This window comes from Anas acuta, chromosome 3 (assembly GCF_963932015.1).
Source record: "Anas acuta chromosome 3, bAnaAcu1.1, whole genome shotgun sequence".
Taxonomy (NCBI): Eukaryota; Metazoa; Chordata; class Aves; order Anseriformes; family Anatidae; genus Anas; species Anas acuta.
In genome coordinates, this window is record NC_088981.1 from 34,492,261 (window position 1) to 34,512,053 (window position 19,793).

The 19,793-nt window shown below is 41.5% G+C and overlaps 1 long non-coding RNA gene across 6 annotated transcripts in view; it reads left to right on the forward strand.

The window, feature by feature from the left end:
* The window catches only part of LOC137853806 (uncharacterized), a 42,689-nt gene extending 24,258 nt beyond the window's left edge, over positions 1–18,431 (forward strand). The window contains exons 3-5 of one of the 6 annotated variants that reach the window (XR_011094719.1): positions 10,985–11,058; positions 12,937–15,877; positions 16,689–18,416. This is a non-coding gene — a long non-coding RNA (uncharacterized lncRNA). Of the gene's footprint in view, positions 1–10,984; positions 11,059–12,936; positions 15,878–16,688 lie in introns of all 6 variants that reach the window. The other 5 variants (XR_011094722.1, XR_011094721.1, XR_011094720.1 and 2 more) reach the window with 5 other exon arrangements.
* Positions 18,432–19,793: the final 1,362 nt, after the last annotated feature.

Consider the following 19,793-nt stretch of genomic DNA (forward strand, 5'->3'; position numbering starts at 1 on the left):
TGGCTAATCACACAGGGAAGGTAACTGGAAGATTTGCATCTAGCCCCAGTGCTACTGACAGAGAAGGTTATAACTGTCAATGTTTTGCAGAAATAAATTTTCTATTGCCAATTTTTCTGAAGTGGGAGCTAGTTCTGAAGGGATGCTTGCTTTCAGGGCATGTAAGATCTGTCAATGAATTTATGAACTTCCCTCATGTGAGAGCCAGGTGAGGATCATGCCTCCCACTCTATAAGTACTAAAATGAGGCAGAAAGTTGAACTGGGAGATGCTACATCATCAAAACTTCATTCATGAGGTGTAAAGATTAGAATACTGGGGGATCTCAGAATCAGATGTACACATTAATTCTAGTTAATATGGTTTGAGCCCATAAAGATTTTTATTTTTTTTTATGAAGACACCTAATCCCCAATAACTCTAACGCAAACCTTTTCTCAGCACTGTTGTCTAAAAAGAAGTGTTTAACCATCTGTCTCTTAGCAGTAAGTATCTTTTTTTTTCTTTTTTTTTTCTTTTTTTGTTTACATAAAATTAAATCTTTTCATGCTTCAAAAGTCTAGTAAATACAAAAGAGCATATGTATGTCTCCTGACTACAGTTCAGTTCTTCACTATTTTAGACTTCACCCTGCTTTTGGAGTAATTGCTTTCAAACTGTGTGAATGGTAGTTTGGGTTTCCTCTGTATTATGTCAGTGAGCACTTTGAAAGCTCTGTCAGCTAAAGAAATTATAAGCAAAACCAACTGTTCAGAACAATAAAAATAGCCTCTTGCTCTGCCTCTGTGTTTCCATCACCTGGTTGCTTGCTGGAGGCCTCTTTCTTATGAGTCACTGTGATCAGAACAGTTTGCTCAGCTGGATTATCTACCAGAGCTCAGGCTGTGTTATGAGCAATATAAGTTATAAATTAAATTATAGGCAATGTGATGCAACCAAATATTTGCATACCACTGAGTTATATGCTCTATAAATACATAAATACAAACAGCCATGATGTTTTCTTTGTGGTTACATTGGTTATTTACTAGAGTAGGTGTCAGTTTCTTGAACAATTAAGATATCAAGTAAGTTTAGAAATGGCTTGTATTTATTTATGTCGGTCAGATGTGTGGGTAATATTGAGAAGTACCTACCATTAAAGGGCACTAACCATCATTGCCTTTTCAAAGCTAAGTCTGCTAGATGACAGCAATACCCTTCCTGAGCTGTTCTCCTGGTATTTCAATTCTTCATTGGTACATAAGAGAACATTCAGGAGCTGTTATTTGTTTTCCAGCTGTTGTGGGCGCCTAATGAAAAGCAGGAGAAAAACTAAGAAGATCATATGGAAATTGCTAATGAAGTAATATGAGCACCTTTCCAGTAACTATATGTTTGAGTTTAATGCAGCAAACAAACTAACAAAAACCCACAAGAGCCAGGCATTCTTCTGGTCTTTGTTCTCTGATTTGCTGCTAATGCCAGGCAGCCTTGGACAAACCCCTTGCCAGCCTCCTCGGGTGAACTCCTGGCAGCAGGGCAGTGTGTTTCTATCTTCATCCACCACGGGTGCATTTAAGAGACACAGGATAGGCTAGTCCTGATTTCTTTGAAGACAACGTGGTCTGAGGAAAAGGACTAGACAACTACAATGTATTTGTTAGGAAAGCAATATGTGGGTGTGCTCACAGCTGAGTGTTCAGCTTCTTTGCCCACTCCCCTTTCAACACAACAAAAAAGCAATAATCACGACAGAATCAGCACTAACGTCATCACTATAGGGTTATCAGCATCCATGATTTCCTTCCTATTTACCACATTTTGAAGTAGAATCACATTTTAAAGCAATACATGGACTTAGTCAGCAGATGAAGTACTTCATACGATTAAGTCCTAATTGTGTATTAACTACCTAAAATACATTTTAATATCATAAAATCTCATTACGGACTTAATTTTATCGACCCTCCAGCTAGTACCAGAACTGAAATTACAGCTGTTTTCCCAGCTATCTTCATGGTAACTGGAGCACAATGATAGACTTTTTGGCTGTTGTAAGCATTTTATCTGAAATTTTGGAGTGTATCTGGATGCCAGACAAAGATGTAGGCATTGTTATTCTTTTTGAGAACTAGATTGCCCCTTCCCCCCTTTTTTTTCCCTGTTAAACTGGGGGAAAAAAAATAATTAAAAAAAAAGGCAAATAACCCCCCAGTATTTTGTCTGTTTTGAATTATAATACCTGCTTTCCTCTTTGCTTCCAAGGTAAGCTGCAGAGGCAATGTCCTGCAGAAATAATTCACTAGCAGTTTGAATCTGCCCTGGGAAAGATTTAAACTTCTCTTTTCAGAAGATGTGTACCAGCATCTTGTGCTGGTACAGTACAGAAAGAACTGCATAAGCTTAGGCCGGAGATAAATTGGTTGAGCTAAGATGAAATTCTTCAGCTGGATTTTACAGAAGTTAAAGAAGGGAATTGTTGTAATGTCTCCTGCCATCATTATCTATTCATTTGTAAACATGGATTCCTCAAAAGTGTCTAACACTTCCCAGCAGCAAAGATTTAAATCCAAGGGAAGATGAAGCCTTTTATGAGCAAAACGGGTAAAGACATTCAGGCAGCAAAATATCCACAGAAATAACTTTCCAGCCCAGTGGCTGGAACACAAAACCCTCACAAAGGAGTGAAAAGGGAATACTTTCAGGCTTCCTAACATCTCTCAGTGTCATCCATTCACAAGCTCTGCTGTGGCTGACATCTGTCTCTCTTCCCTCAGGTAATTTCCTTCATCAGGCCGTACGTACACTGATTTCCAAGCTATGATCTACCATTCACGGCACTTGGACCAACGTTATCTATAGGGATTATCACATGCAACTGCAATGATATAGAAAACAATTATATCTATTTTCTTGTTATTATTAACTACATCTACTATGTAAATATAATTCTATAAACTGATGGCAGTATGTGGGGAGGAGGACTGCTAAGAAGTCCACAGTAGCAGAGGCCGAGTTGGTGATGCGGGAATCTGGGAGCACATGAAAAGCTCTGCATTTTTTGCTACAAATGTGCTGTTTCTAATGTGAATGCCACCCATGTCTAAATACCAGTATATCCCTGTGTCTGTCTTTCAAGATGCTTAAAAAGATTTTTTTTCCTTCTGTTTCAAAGCACCTACAAAGCCTCCCTCGGCTGCTGTCTGTCTGTCTGTGTGGGGCTGGAGCTCCTACCCCTGCAGCCCAGAGTGGTGGCTCAGGCTGAGATGGGGCTGAAGCTGCCAGACCTTCTTCAGAGCTCCAGGATCCGGAGCCAGCAGAGGAGTGTCTGGCAGTGACAGCACAGCATTCAGCTGTGCAACACCCCTATCCTCCTAATGCATTTCACACTCAGCAGATTGAATTGCTTTGGTCGTCTCATTTATTTTTCTTCCAGCAAACAAAACAACTTTTTCCATCCTTTTCCTTGACAAAGACTTTTGCCATATGCTCCAAATCAATTGCAACCTTTCTGATGCTTTGTTACCGCCCACATCTTGGGCTGTGTTCAAAAAAATGGCAGCTTAAGCATTTCTGTTTCTGCTTCAACCAAACTAAAATTGAAACATTCTGTTCACTAATTCAAGGGTTAATGTGTCTTATCACTCCTCTCTTACTCTGTATATGAGCTGCCTCTTAACTAGAACTGAACCAATTCCATGCTGTAAATAACATCTATCTGACACATTTTTGTCTTTCTGCATGGATAGTTGTCATGAACAGAAAGGAATTTGCTCATGTTCATTCACTGATCAGCATTATTTAATGACTTAAGATTCCCTGCTTATCATTATTTGATTTAAGGCTGCACTTCATGCATTTCACTTCATGCATTTCTGTCCCTTTCAATGCGCTGCCATCAGTTCTTGTGTATGGACACAGTTGGCTGGGCTATGGGGCTGGTCCAGAAGGAAACAAATCCTCCTTTTTTTTTTTTTTTTTTGGTAGAACTCGTTCTGAGCAGGGGCTGCTCCCATGTCTGCTTAGTGAGCACTGCCATGGCCCAAAGAATGAGGCAGAGGTAGAGGAGCCCTCTGCTTTCAGTGGCAATGGGAACTTATATGAACTTCAGCTTCTGCCCAATTCTGAGAGTATCTCTTGGGCTGTTATTCTTGGAGTTGAGTAGGGCATAAGACGTTCATGTACCACACCAGCTTCTAGTGAGGACATATTTATAGCAGCAGAACTGTTCTTCATTCAGGTATGGTCACACACCTATCAAAAAACCCCGCTGCTAAAAAGCACTTTGCTCTGTGAATAATTGGGTCAACCCTAAGGTATCTGCTATCACAGCACATACTGGTGAGGAATCATGCCCCTTTCCTCCCCATCTGAGAAATCTGTTGGCTAGTTCAGGATCTGATTTATTTGGTGGAATAGTGAAAAGAAGGCAAATATTCAGAGCATGAAAACTGCTTTAACCCAAGATTTGTATCTCCAGTACCTCAATTCTTTCCTTCCCCCTCTTCTCCAAGAATGCAGACCACTGGGGAGATCACCTGTGCCCAGAGATTATTAGAAGCAATGCCAGTGTGGTCCTCCACACTGTGCATCTAGCCTTGGTGTACAATGACTATTGCTTTGTAATCACCAGCTGAATTGTGTTTTACAGGTACCTGGCTACTACTTTTCAACCTGGGTTCACTGAAACTTTACAATTCTTTGATACGCTTTTTATTTCAGTGCCTGTGGGCACTCATAAAGTCATTATTCTGTGAATGGAGAGTTGCACTTTCAAGTTCCATATTCTCTCTTTTTTTTTTTTTTTACTTATCTGATATTTGCTGCAAATTGACTTTGTTTCTATTAACCCACTTGAATTTGCTGGTGAGAATTTTCATTAAAAGCAAGAGAAGGGATGCAAATGCAGAAGAATGAAAGATAAAATGCAGAAGAACGAAAGATAAAATCTCTACTGATACAGATGCAGTTAAAACAAAGTAAGAAAAAGCAGGAAAAAAAAATCCTTTGGGTCATCTAATTTATTTAATTCTATTAATTAGTTTAGATCTATAAGGTTAATCTCCAATAGGAAAACTGTTGGTATAGCTAACCTAGTAAACCTAGTATAATTATATTCAGGGACAAAATCAATTACATTTTTAAATGAAAAGCCAAAGAACATTTTTTCCTCTAGTACTCCAAGTCTGCTTTTGCAGTATAAGAGCAAAAGCAGCCAAAGTAACCTTAGTTCAATTTACATCATGTGATAGAAAAATGTTTCTGTCACATTCTAAATCATAGAAGTTTTTTAATGCTCTTAGTACTTCCCTTAGCTAAAATACATAAAAAGTTTCCCCTATATTAGTCCTCAAAGATACACCATAGGAATGTTATATGACTGCAAAGAGAAGAAAGCAGTTTTGATTGAAAGAAAGGAAAAAGTGAGCCATTCACTGGAAAATTTTAGAACAGCTTTGTTTGATAGATAATGCCTTGGGAGGAGATGAGAATTCTCCCCACTTCTTCTCTTCAGCTCAACACCCATCTGATCCCAGCTGATCCAGTGGAGCTAAAACCTATGGAGCAGACTCTGATTATCTTTCCCTTGCTGCCAGGAGTGTTAGGAGTTAAGTTATTGCTGTTTGTATAGTCCTTTGGCTTCTGGAGACACAGGCCCCATAGGAGTATTACTACTTCAGAGAGGCTTAAAAAAATGATGAGCCAAAATGACAGGAGATAGTGGGGTGAATCTGCACTCATCTGGGTGAGCAAAGACAGAGATGATTTGGATTCATTTCAGGTTACTACATTGATAGGGGAGCATTCATAAGTAAAAAAAAACATTCAGGTTGATTTCAGTCCAGCACTTGTCTCCAATGGCCATTTTCATACATTTGCCATTGATCAAACATAAGGTCTAAAGATTTAAATCCATAACACCAGATTGCATGGATTGAGGTTTACCTCAGTTCTGGAGTTAAGTTCCTGAAGCGTTTTGTTCCACAAATTTCTCAAGAATTCACTGTCCTTCAGGCAATTTGCACATTGTAATTACCAATGGACTGCACAGGTGTAAAGAGGAAGCTACACTAGGGTGGATCATGCTAGCAAATTTCTAGTTTCATATTTACCAATTCTGGTCCACCCTGGACAGGTTATAAATATATAGATCAGAGGTGCACTTTTTTTTTCTTCTTTTTTTTTTTTATCAGACAAATGTTTATTCCCATAGAAGCTATTGTTTCTCACGCCAAGTCTGTATCATTATATTTATAATAAAGCTTGGGGAAAGGTTGATTGCTTTAACTATACAAATACAGTAAAAGCTGCAAAACATCTCAGCACCAAGAAGCCTTTGCTCGTTGAACCTCCTTTTCCTTGGTGCAATACTTGTTATGCTGCCAAGATTTTTTTTGTTCAGTGTAGATAAGGCTTTATCATCCTTCTCTTGAGTGCCAAGTGGAGGGGCAATTGCAATTAACCCTTTTGTTGGCTGAAGGCAACTGCAGGGAGTGTCCCTACACTTTCCAGTTTTCATAAGCATCAAAGCTGGAGAAAGAAATGAGTCTCTGCCTGTTCTCTAAGCAATAACAAACATGGAAGAGGAATGCTGTTTATTTGGTGCAGCTGGAAAGAATGAAGATGATCTTCTTCCTTTATCCCTTTCAGGAATTCAGACCGCTGTTAGGTAACAAGAAAACTATGCTAATAATTTTCTACCTAAGTAAGCAAGCATTTCACCACTGATGCTCCAATTGGCTTCTCTGCTGCCACCAAGATGCACAGGTAAAGCATGAAGCTCATATAGTGACTACAGATCCACCGAGAAACTTTTCTGCTTAAGTACACTATAGCGACTAATGCATTTGAAGACACTGAGCAGAGGAATTTTCAATTCCCTTTTTAATTTATGCGCTTTTAACAGGGCTAATAAAACTTCAGTGTTTAGCTTTAGGATAAGATCCACTCCTAGACTGTATTCCTTCCCTTGCTTGGACTAAATTCATTTTTAGGCATAAAACTTAGCTTTCTATTCTTCAGGAAGTGGTGCTCAGAAGTAATGTTTTTAAGCTCTTTGCTCAGCTCTCCGTTTGCATTGGACTCAGGGACCTGGGGCTGGGAGTTGCTCTCAGTATCACGACAGCTGGACATTAGAGACTGCACAATAAAGTCCCATTTGGCTTTTCAGTTTGGCTTTTTCCCACTTAACACTGATGAGGCTGTCTCTAGACAGACTGGTGCAGGCAGTCCCAGGGCTGGTCTGCTTGCTCTCCAAGCTGCCTGGACATGAGGCAGTTCTGGTACAGAAGCAACAGCCTTATCATGGGACTTGTGTGTGAGCTCGTTCCCTCTGCCTCTTGGCAAAACTGCTGCTGGTTTGGGCACAGCACCGTGCTAACATGACTGCATGGTTTCTTTCAGTTTGGCTCTGGCAGCCAGGAGAGACCATGGGGATAGCAGATGTGTGGATGTTTACCAGACTGAAGCAGTGCTTTGGTTTCATCTTATTACCAGAGGGCTCGGTTTTGGAGAAACCTGTGAAGGCTGACAGTAATATTTGGTTTGGTGGTGAGCAATGTTAATGTATCCCAAGCTGCAATGTGAAGATGATGATTATGGAAAAGCAGTGATGTGGGGGGTAACATGCTCAGTAAACCAACATGCTCAGTAAACCAACCCATGAGCCAGTCATGTGGGCCCCACTATCAGAAGGCTGAGGCATGGAAGGGAGAGTCTCACAGTGAGTTATGTGAGTGCCAGTGGATGTTAATGGAGGTCTGGAAGAAAAGGACCATTGTAAGCAGGAAGTAATACTGATCATAAAAGGTTCTTTGTCACTCCATAAGATAAAACAGCAATAAAGTTTCAGGAACCTGGGATATTCCTTGTAGCTATGTCTGTGACGGGTTAGGGCTGGAAGAGAGAAACTGCATGGGGAGATGCTGAAGTGCTCTGTCATTCCTTTAACATGCAAAAAGAAAAGACTGGTTCAGGGCTAACAACCTCAGTTCAGTGCTTCTGTAATTGCAGGTAACCCTGTAAGACTCCTCTCCTCCAAAAGACTCCACAAGCCATGTGCATCATCACCTACCACAGACCTTTCTATGGCAAACTTCTGCAGAGAAGGCCCTGACAGAAACTGGGCCATAGGAGGACTTCAGGGTATCAAAAGGTGTTACTAGCGCCCTGCATTTTTGTCCTAGAAAGACTATGTTTGATTAAAAAAAAGGACGAAGATTCATGAGTGTGTCCCTATGTTACAGGACTAGAGTAGATAGATAGGTAGATAGATAAAATCAGAAAACTGTTTTTGGCAGGCTGAACTGAAGGAAAGCTCCTTCCAAACCCCATATTTTGTAAGTGATAGATGTTCTGGTGGCACTTGGATTTTGAAGTGCTGGTCCTGCTGGGAGTAATATTGCATACCACTGGCCAACTGGCCAAACTGGAGGTCACCAGTAGAAGGCAGGGACCTCCCCTAGCCAAGTGACAGAGACAGGGAAACTTCTGAAATGGGAAGACTGTTATGTTTCAACCTTCAGAGTTAGTTTACTCCTCTGCAGTTTGGGTAGAGTTAAGGAAAAATACAGTATTTTCCATCATCTCGTTCCAAACTTTTACATACTTGAAATTGGGCCTGTCTTATTCTCTGCTTATAGCTGTTTGGCAAAATGGCATTCTGCTGTTTGTGTTTCTGTAATGCAACTCAGTATCACAGCACAGCTGTTAAAGCACAAGTCATTTTTTCCCTCGGGACCTTTGCCTGATAGACCGTCTCCCTATCATGGGAATAGCCCACATCTTGCCCTAATCTCTGCTGAGTCAATGTGACCCGCCAGACCTCGCCTTCAGCCAGGACTGGGTGTTGGTCCATCAGCATTCTCTGCCCAGGCTGCACTTCCATGGTACAAGGATTTCGGCAATGATCCCATCTGGGAGCTCCTGCTTCTCATCCCACCCATCTCCAGCTGCTCCTTCACAGCAACCCGTACGCTGTCACCACACTGCTGAAATGAACCTCAAGGGGAAGGGAGAGAAACACCTATTTACAATTCATCTCTGCCAAGGGGTCTAGTCCTGGCATGGCCTCAAAAAGAGAGACCAGTATGTAGGGATGGAGCTCCCCACACAAACACAGACAGGGCCACCTTCACCTGGTGCTGGTGCCAAAGCTCTTAAGTCGCCGAATGATGGCTTCTCTTTGTGCTCCTGCTTCTTCCAAATGCAAGAAGGGGAGGAAGGAAATTGCTAATGGTCATCTTGTCAGCATGTGCGAATTTGTAAGAAAGTCAGAGTTGTCAAGGAACTGTGACGTAGTTAATTACTTCTTTTTGTTTCACTATAAATAGCCTCAACTCCCATTACCAGGTTAAGGATAATCTTGCACTTCATTATAAGAGGAATGTCTTTGCTCATGGTTTTGTTATGTGGAGGGTTTCATTAAACATGGGCTGAAGTAGTACACAAGGAAAATTAATTAAATCTGGGTGTGAGAGTGGGAAGGGAATAGCCAGCTTCAAACAGGAGGGTGTACAAGTTTAACTAATGGTAGATGCTGCACAGATTCAGCTAAACAGTGCAATTCTGCATAAGGACATTCTGACATTGGCTTATGTCTTGTTTACACTGGATGTATGCCACAGGAGTCAGATATAAACTAAAAGTACATGTCACACCAAAATCAGAGCTTCAATTTATATAAAGCAAACCCCTTGAAAGACACATGTTTTAATTCTCATGTATGTCAGGAAACTGCATCTTTTTGTGTGATCTGATTAACCTGATTAGTTCTTGATATAGCTAGGACATAATTTGATCTTGCATGAAATATTTTTATGAAGTACCTTTTAGCCAGGTACTTACATCTTAATGCAGCCATGTTAAAATCTTCATCTACAGAACAGTTTGGGAACATAACTAAAATAAATCTGAAATCTGATTGTGCTGTAACCAGGTTTAGTGCAGTGTGTGAAGTGAATTGAATGTCTGTCAGATGAAAAATGTCAGAAATTGAACCTACAGTATGCTAGGTTTCTTTGGTCTGTAATTCACAGAGAAAACAAATGCAGAGAGAGAAAAAAAAAAAAAAAGGAAAAAAAAGTCATAAAGTCACAGCATGCTATTCAGTGGTCAATTAACAAACAAAATCATTTTGCTTGGCTGATGGCTGCTGACAGTTCTGTGGTTGCAATAGCTGGGTGGCCCTTTTTAAAACTATATAAACAAACACTGCACATTCTGATATGGCTGGGCCAGAGTGTCTCATAGTAAAGAATACAATGCTTGCTTTGCCAGCAGACATTTCTCAGGCTGGACTTTCCTGAGATGGTAATTCCACTTTCAGGGTGCATAGCCATGGGTTGAAACAATTGTGGTCTCAGGACGTGAGGCTCTGAACTAATACTTACTGTTTTTGCTGGCTCTAAGAAGTTTTAAAATATTTTGGAGCAGTAGCTCAGCAGGTGAGATCTGCTCTCCTGCAATCAGTTAGCTAGAAATGTTATCTCATCCTCACGGCTCATCCATATCAATTGTGCACTGCCATACGGCCCTGCAGAGCACAGAAACAGGTACTGATGGAAAAGGAACTGCAGCCTCGTCATTTCAGATAAGCTAGAAGATGACAGAGTGCAATTTCCCCTCCTCTGCAGCCCACGGTGCGTTTAAATTACTGAAGGGCCATTCTGCTGCAGTATTCAGGGCAGAGTAGGAGCTGGGTAAGCAACCTGTAACTTGTGTCACCTTGGAGATGAAATGAGGCTCACAATAGACTAAGAAAAGTTCACCAAGAGGAAGACAAAAAAACGTGTAATGGCAGACTTTAAAAGACTGTCTACAGTAGGTAGGTAAGGAGACAGTAGCCTATTTCAAACACTGTATAATTTCTGAAAATAAAAGAAATGGAGATGAAAACTGTCTGGGCTGATAGTGGTAGTTATTATTCGGATTCAAGTTTGTTGGCTGCTCAGTATTACAAAAACGTTTTGTGCTCAGGAGTGTGGTTCTGCTGTTTTGGCAGGCTCTTGGCACAAGAATGAAAGTTATTTCCTTAATATGAGGACAGCATGAGGACAAATGCCTGGAATGGTGGAGGTCTGGCTTCAAGTCACTGCTTGCTTTGGGGGTATTTGTGTCATGTAACGCTGCTAAGCACTTCACTGTCTGGGGTCCCGCTATAATCAATGACAAGAGATAACAAATCCTGTTCTCCATCACTTTGAAAGAGCTTATCTCTCCCTTGTGACTACAGAGAAAGCCCAAGAAGATGAGCTAACTGACTTCGGTTGCAGTTTTACATTACAAAGCATTTCACAGCTATTCTGGTTTAAAGCATCATCTCCTTCCTCTCCCTACAGACCCCTCCCCAAAGATTTCTTCTCTCATTTACACCCCATCCAGTGGCACGCTATCTCTTCAGCTGTGCAGCTGCACTGTAAACAGCCTTGCGCAACCACTTGACTTAGAAAATAACACAAAGAAAATTATTTTTCAGATGGATTCTTCCAGTGTGGTTCCAGAGTGGCCACACAAGCAGCTCTGCCAGCACAACTGGTGCTCTCTTGTCAGGGGCAGGATAACGCAGCAGAGGGAAGAAGCAACTGCACTGGCTGAGGGTACTCATAATGTCACTGCACCCTGAGCTTCTGGAAAACATGTCCACACTCCTGGGGCATGTCCCAAGCTGTGTCCAAGCCCCTTTACCAGGGTAAAGCTTGAACAAGCACCAGCCCATCTCTCTATTCCTTCTCATTGTCTTTGTGTTCATGGGAAAGAAAGCCAAAAGTCTCTTCTTCCCATCCAAAAAAAAAATGATATGGGAGCAGAGATGTGCTCCTCCACAGTGGAGTGGGAGCAAGATCCTCCAGCACCTGCTGTTGAATCTACAGGTATCTGTTGTGAGCCAGGTCAAGGGACTAAAATTTAAGTTGAACAATTTAACTCCTTAGACTTATGTATGGCCTTGGGCAGACATTAGCTTCATAACCTTCTCTTCCCATACCAAGCTGGAACAACAACACTTTTGCAGCTTTCCAACTCATAGCAAGAGCTGCTATGAGGCCAGAGGCCATCAGATTTGTGACGAAGTTCAGGCAAGCTCAAAAAATCTAGAAGAAGACTGTAGTGTCTTCAGTGCCAGATTTGCTGATAACACAATTCAGACTAAGCAGGAGCCAATTTCTGCTGGCTTTCTCTCAAAGGCAGCCTCATGACAGAGCTTTCTTGTGATGTGGCTTTACTCTGTAACTGCTGGTTGTCAGCCTCTATTGTAACATCATTCTGCAGTAAGGCATCTGTTGCTTGGGGGCAACAGAAAATGGATGCTTCTTACAAGTAATAGAAGTGCCATTGATTTTGGTGAGGGCTGTTATATGAATTATAGAAAGGTCCCTTCAGACTTGCACACTGGCACATGAGGCAATGAAAATCAAAATTACCCTCTTAACTGCAAACATGTAATGTGCTGGAAAGGGGATCAGAGTAGTGGGAGTCAACTAAAACAACTATGTGGTCATATTCTGAGATACTGCCAGAAGTAATGTTTGTAGGGGCTTTCAGAAAAAGAAGGGAAATGATGGCCTGAGATTGATTATAGGCCCAAAATGTATCACAACAAAAGCACCAATTTACAGCAGAACTTTTAACTCCCTGATTATAAAAGAGTACAAAAATCAGTCATAAAGTTTTAAATAGCAACAAAGTCCCATGCTTTTGAATTACTCTGCAATTCAATAGCTACAAAATATGTGTATAAAGTTCTATGATGGGAGGACGGCTGTGGCAATAGATCTTCAAAAAGGCTTCTACAAGGCTTCTCTGCTGCTTGAGCCAGTCACTGGATAAATAGGCATGTACCAGGTGCAAGTTCTTACTTCATAACAGTTTTATGCAGAGATGTGGTCAAATGCATGCAGAGAGAAGCAGAAAAAGGTGAGCAGCAGTTAACTTTATGGTTCTGTGTCACTTGACCAGGAACCTGCACAGCAGGCTGCACTATGCCAATGGAAAGAGCACACAGCTGCACCCTGCTATAGCTGAACAACTACCCTCCACCAGCAGAAAGAAAAGCACAGCAAGCCAGCTAGAGTGGTCTCTACCGAATAGCTGGACTTCTATCTTCTGTCTGAAGAGTGAGCTAATACAAATGTACCCAGCTACACTGGCATTGTAAACAAGCTGGCCAAGAGCACATCCTCTGTGGACATTGGCTTAGACTCAGAAGAAGCCATTCACAATTTGTAGGAATCCTTGATGCAGCAACACAGAATTGTCCCACAGCATTGTCTGCCCTTTTTTACATATGATTGGGAAGCTAAAGGCAGTTCTAATCACACAAGCATCAATACAGAAACAAACACCAGTGATCGTCTGTTTTTATTTGGTTCTGAAACACATCCAGATTTACCCCAGGGAGCTAAGACATTGCCACACCACTGCACAGAGCTGCTGCAGACATTCATAGCCCATCTGGAAGTGACCATCAGAGGGCAGTGGACTTGAAAAGCTATTGCATCCCTGTTGATTTATCTTCTTTTCAAATGAGACTTCTGCTTGTCCAGTTGCCATTTGAAGTTTATTTAATCATAACTAATATATTAGAATTTTTGCCGTAATTTCCTTACAATACCAGTTTCTCACCAGGACCAGTAGTCCAGACATCATATTCAATGTGATTGTTTATTTTCATAGGCCGGTTGAATCCATATCTTGCAGCTTCTCATAAATAACTCCTCTTACACAGCAGATGTTCTCCTCCAGGCTATTGTTATCTCACACCTTGATGATTACTATTTCACCTTTTCCTTTCTCCTTTCTTTTAAAAGCACTTTCTCTTGAGTCCTGCTTATTCCTGGAGTACTAATGGCTTCATCTCTATTTAATGCTACGAGGGATTCATAGAGCATGTTGCCTCAGCAGAAACATACCTTATCATGGAAGTGCTCAAAGGACCCATCTCTTACTAGCACTCCAATCCTGAGATGACTTTTGCATGTTATGTTTGGATCCGTGCAAGCCTGTAGATTCTGCCTGTTGAGTGGAGTTGCTGGCAGTGTCAGCAAGAAGAATCAGTGCTTGAGAAGAGATCATTACACAGAGTACCCACAGTGGTACCAAGGACTGCAAATAATGATAAGAAAATGGGGCAGAGTTTAAAGGATGATGCACAAGATCGGATGCTTCTGCTTCTTTCAAGATAGTCTGATGATATTTTCAAGAAACAGAAGTTCACTGTGAGCTCAAGTGCTCATAGGTTTATAGAAGGAACATAGGCACATACTGTCCAGCACATTCCCCCTTTGGTTGTGGCCTTGTTACAGCACAAGGATGCCTGCACAGAATACTAGCAGAGTTACTGCAATTGTGTAATTACATTGATATGGAAATAGCAGTAAATTTTTGCATAGACAACTCCTAAAGTAATCAAATAACAAATGTTCAATCTGTAATGAACCCTAGAGTGAGAATTAAATTGAACATAAGAAATTGCCGCATATGTTGTTGCTTCTGCTTCTTAAAACATCGGTTTTTTGGTTTTAACATTGCTTTCTACATCTGTGCCCTTGACTATGTAGTCTGACGTCCAACTTTATATATATATATATATATATATATATATATATATATTCACACTATTAAACTCTGTACAGTATTGTAAAAGAGAGAATCATTTGGTCCTTTGGTTGAAAAAGAACTGTAGGGCTGGAGAGGCTGCTGCATGCAGTGCAAAGCAAGCAGTCTGTCAGCTGAAGCTCCAAGGCTCACTAACAGGGTTGGATTGTGCACTCCAGCTCCCAAGTAATGAAGTTGTTTGATGCTGGTCTGAGACTGATGAGGGTTTGATACAAATAAACACCAAGAAGTAGTGTGAAGCATTGAAGTTATGTGGGGGAGAAGAAAGAAGAATAAACAAGACACCATAGTTTCTACATATCAGAGCCTCCCCCCTCAAAAAAAAAAACAAAAAAAAACAAAAAAAAAAACCTCCCAAGAGAAAACAACAACCTTACAAGAATGGGAATGTGTCAACTACAGAATATGAAATACCAGGGCAACCATCAGAAATGCTGAGGGCATTGCAAATGAGCTGATATCTCGTTTGTAACATGAAGTTAATTACAGAAGGGAACCTCTGTCCTAACACTGAGGAAACTGTCCTGTTGGCAGAGGTACCACGTTGCAAGGATCCCCCTTCAAAGACTTTCTTGCTGCAGGACATCCCCATATTAGGTGAATGACAATGATGTCACCAAAACTTTGATGACCCAACGAGAGCCAGAGCAGAGAGCTCACTGCCATGTGGGAACTTTCAGGTTTCAGGTCTGTGTAATCAAAACTGTGCTGCAGCCAGGAGGGGAGGAAACTGGGCTCTGCTCTAGCATTGCACTGCCAGCCAGCTAAGGACAAAGTCCTAAGCAGCTGTTCTTGTGTAAGACATCTGGGTTTTGGCAGCTTTATATACAAAGAAAAAATAATAAAAATTTGTAGCTAATTTCTGGGCCAAGAGATAAGATGAACAAGAAAAAATTGAATTAACCTTTTATTAGAGAGATTAATCATTACCAGTCCACGAGGCTGCTGAAAGGGGATTTTCTGGACTCAGACCCTAGGGTAGGCTTTGAGGGTATTAATATAAGGTGGAGTACAAGGCGTCATATCACCAGACATGCTGGCAAAGCAGGATGAATCAAAGGATGGGTCAGGGTGTGTGTAAGGGAAGTGCATGGGAGCGGTCCTTTGCGTGACAGAAAATAATGATTTAATATTTTGGTAGCAGATTGAATTCATGGGAAGGCATGGAAACTGAGGCTGCTCAGTGAGGACTGAATTTGAATTTGGCCAATGGGAAAGCGTGGAGGTGAGAAGGATCGGTCTCGGGGGCAGGAAGGTGTTCAGTCACCACCAAGGAACTAAGGTAAGCTGGCTGCTGCAAGGACTGCCACAACTCCACGGGTGCAGAAGATAAAATGTGGCCTGGGTCATCACCTATATTTGCCCTGTCATAAAAGGGTGTCCTAAGGCCATTCCTGTGCTTTGCAGAGTACTAGCTAAGAGTGACATTCAAAACCATTGGGAATACACCTGTCACACCTTCAGTTTGCCACGTCCTCCTAATCCGGAGGAGTAGCTGAAACACAGGCAAAACTCTCCTAGACACACGAACGAGTTTGGTCCCATTTCACATTCAGAAGGAAACAGACACAACAGCCTTCAGAAAACGAGTCTGTTTCTAGAGAGGTAACTTCTCACTTTTGCACTAACACTTGTGCAAATGTCATTGTGGCTGAGGGAATACCTGTGTGGTGGCATTTGTCACTGTGTTAAGCTAATCATCTATCTCAGCTGGAAAACCTGTGACTGTAAATATGAGACCAAATAGCATATGGATAACAACTATTAATGGACTATTTTGCACTGTGCATGTGTATGCATGTGTTTGTGTGGGTGGTGAGTGCATACAAGATGTTCCTGCAGATTCTTGTAGAACGGAAATTTGAAAGTGGAATTGAAAGTGGTGAAATTGCTGTGTGCTGCATTAAAGTAAAAGAGATGGCGTGCAACCAGATGGTTCTCCCAGAAGTCTTTGCTATAGACTGGTATTGGCCTCAAAATATTAGTAAGATTATGCTTGCTGGTAAATGTCCATACCAAACTGATGATGCATTAAGGAGCAGTGTTTTTAATCAATAAGTGTTTGTTTATCATGTTGATTTTATTCTCCCCAGCATATTCACTGTCATAGTGAAAAGATCCTAAGATGAATGAGCTCCAGCATCAAAAGAAGATGTCAGAAGAATCATTAGAGTTTATCATCTTCTTATGTGGATTTGGAGGTTTTAGACACTTGCTAAATTTTGGAGTTAAAAGAGAACAGCTTTGACTGATGATGCAATGTAATGTTGGGATTGCAGGAAGAGAAGATCCCAGCAGAAGGCCAGCACACAGATGTGTCAGATGATACTGCATTCCACACACTAGAAGTCATGATCTCCTCACTGAGCCATCAGCAGCTTTGCTTCGGACTTCCCTACATTTGAAAGCACTCAGACACACTGGGAGAAGTTCCAGTCATCGTAAATAAATTTAGCCTACTGCTAAAAAGCTAGGAGGTGCCTCAAAATCATAGCACTTTTACAGTAAGTGATAGTACCAGGGCTCTTCACCTAGAATTATATTCTGCCAAACAGCATTAAGCTATTTAAAGAATAGAGTTTGGTCTTTTAGAGTAAGTGTTTTACTTTCCTTGTTTGATTTAACGGGGCAAAGGAACTTATATGTCACTTAACAGTTAAGGGTATTTTCCTGGCTGTTTTGTTCTCTGATACTCTTTGGAAATACACTTGGGTATGAGCCCTTGAAAGGCTATCCAGCCCCACGCTTAGAGTCACAGAATCATGGATGAAGTCAGACTGTAAGATACCTGGAGGCCATTGGGCTGCCTACCTCCTTGTAGCAAGGCCAGCTTCAAAGCTAGGTGAGGTTGCTCAAGGCCTGACCTGGCTAAGTTTTGAAAATCATCCAGGACTCCACTGCCCCAGGCACCAGTTCCAGTGCATAATCACCTTCATGATGAAATTTTCTTTCCTTATATCCAGGCAGAGCTTGCCTTACCGCAGCCTGCATCCATTTCCACTCACACCTTTCCCGGTTCATCTCCAAAAAGAATCTGGCTCCTTCTCCCCTATATTCCACATGGTAGTGGAAGATGGCAATTAGCTTACCCCTTCCCTTTCTCTTTTCAAGGCAGAACAAACCTTTCCACCTCAGTGTCATGTGCCCCAGCCCCTGTCATAATTCTGGTACTCTGCTGGACTCCCTCCCATAAGCTGGGCACAATCCTCCAAATGAAGCCTCATGAATACTAGATAGTGTGAACTGTCCTGCTGGCAAGTTTCTTGCTAAGAAAGATCTTCTTTCATGCCTTTCTTGGAGATGGGTGTGACATTTGCCTTTCTTCTTGTCATTGGGGACCTCATCCAATTGCCATAATCTTTCAAATATGATAAAATGTGGCCTTGCAATGACATCAGCCAGCCCTCTCATAACCCTTGGATCCGTGCCATCCCAGCCCAAGGACTTGTACATGTCCCCATGCTTATGCTGATGTATTTGTTTACGCAGTCTCTGACTTAATCTTCCTCTACTATTAGCAATATTCATCTCCTCCAAACTCTGCCACAAGACATACAGGTCTGAGAGGCTGAAGGCAGTGAAGACTGAGGAAAAGAAGGAATTGAGATCTGCAGCCTTTTCTGTATCTCCTGTTCCCAGGTCTTCTGCCCCAAACAGCGCAGCATTCTCTCTGGTTTTCCTTTCACTGCCAATTTACCTACTGAACTTGCACCTTTTATGTTAGGATTGTTCTGATCTGGTAATATTTTCTCCTGGGGAAGTTTGAGCATCCAAGCCCTGCAATAAATTTCTAGTTTTGAAACTCTGGTCTGGTTCTGGCATTATTTCAATAAATGTTTTAGTATGATAAAAGAAAGCAGGAGGCTGTGAATATGAACATCTGCAGAAAAAGACAGCTATGGACCCAGTCAGACAGTCTCTTGCTGAGCTGTTACCAGTCAGATTATTCCTCACATAATGATAAATAGTTCTTTTAAAAAATTAATAATAATTTCATAAAAAAAATCATTATGCACTGAAAAACAAAACAAAACAAAAAAACAACTCTTAACTCATTCTCCAGACTATAGCTCAGCACAAAAAGAAAACACAGATGTTTCATAACACAGCTGTAGAGTGAGCTTTTCCAGGTTTGAGAATTTGGCACCCTCTTGCCTCTTTGGGTCTAGAAGTAATGGCTCAGGGTGGATGTGGCAAAGCATGGGTGTTCATGCAGCCCTAACTGCACTGTGGCAATGTCACGGACATCCAGGGATAAGGATGACACCCACCAGCAAAAGCTCCTAGGATTCATTAGGGACTGAACTAGAGATAATATGTGCCAGGGGGGTTGATTTTTAGGTTATTCCACAAAATCATAAGTCATTTGCAACTATATAAGTGATTCGCTCAATTCACAGACTTAGAATCATAGAATCATAGAATATCCTGAGTTGGAAGGGACCCTTAAGGATCATCAAGTCCAACTCTTGACACCGCACAGGTCTACCCAAAAGTTCAGACCATGTGACTAAGCGCACAGTCCAATCTCTTCTTAAATTCAGTCAGGCTCGGTGCAGTGACCACTTCCCTGGGGAGCCTGTTCCAGTGTGCAGGCTTTTACAGGCTACCCAAGTTAGAAATTTGACATAGAGGAATGCACAGGGATTTTTAGCAGTTTAAGCCCTTTGTAGAATATATGTGGTAGAGAATGGGTGCACTTTTGCTCAATCTCTTATACATTGGTTGTAATCCATTTGCCTGAGGACTGCAGTGACCATTGTTGGTATAACTGTAAATTATTAATTGCCTCAAGAAAAGGAAGAAGGCTACTATTATCCAAATGGCTATTACTGAAGCAAATTGCCTTGATCATTCCTCATAGGGCAATGCTGTAAACATGTGTTTCTTCCTGGAGGCAGGTGTATCTAGTGTCTGTGGCTGCCGAACACAAGGTTGCTTCATACATGCATTCAGTGATGAGACTGAGAATCTCATTGCTTTACAAAGCATCAATTTCCGAACCCCTTCCATTCCACAACTGCAGGTAACATCTTGTAGGCTCCTTCATGTATCAGTTCCTGCAGCTACTTCCTTTTGGATGCAAAACCTGCAGTCTCCCTCCCTACCTCTCCCAACCCATATATGGAATGTAACACAAACTCAAGTTCACGTGCATTTAAACATACTTTTGTCATAGCTAAAAAGACTAGAAGGCT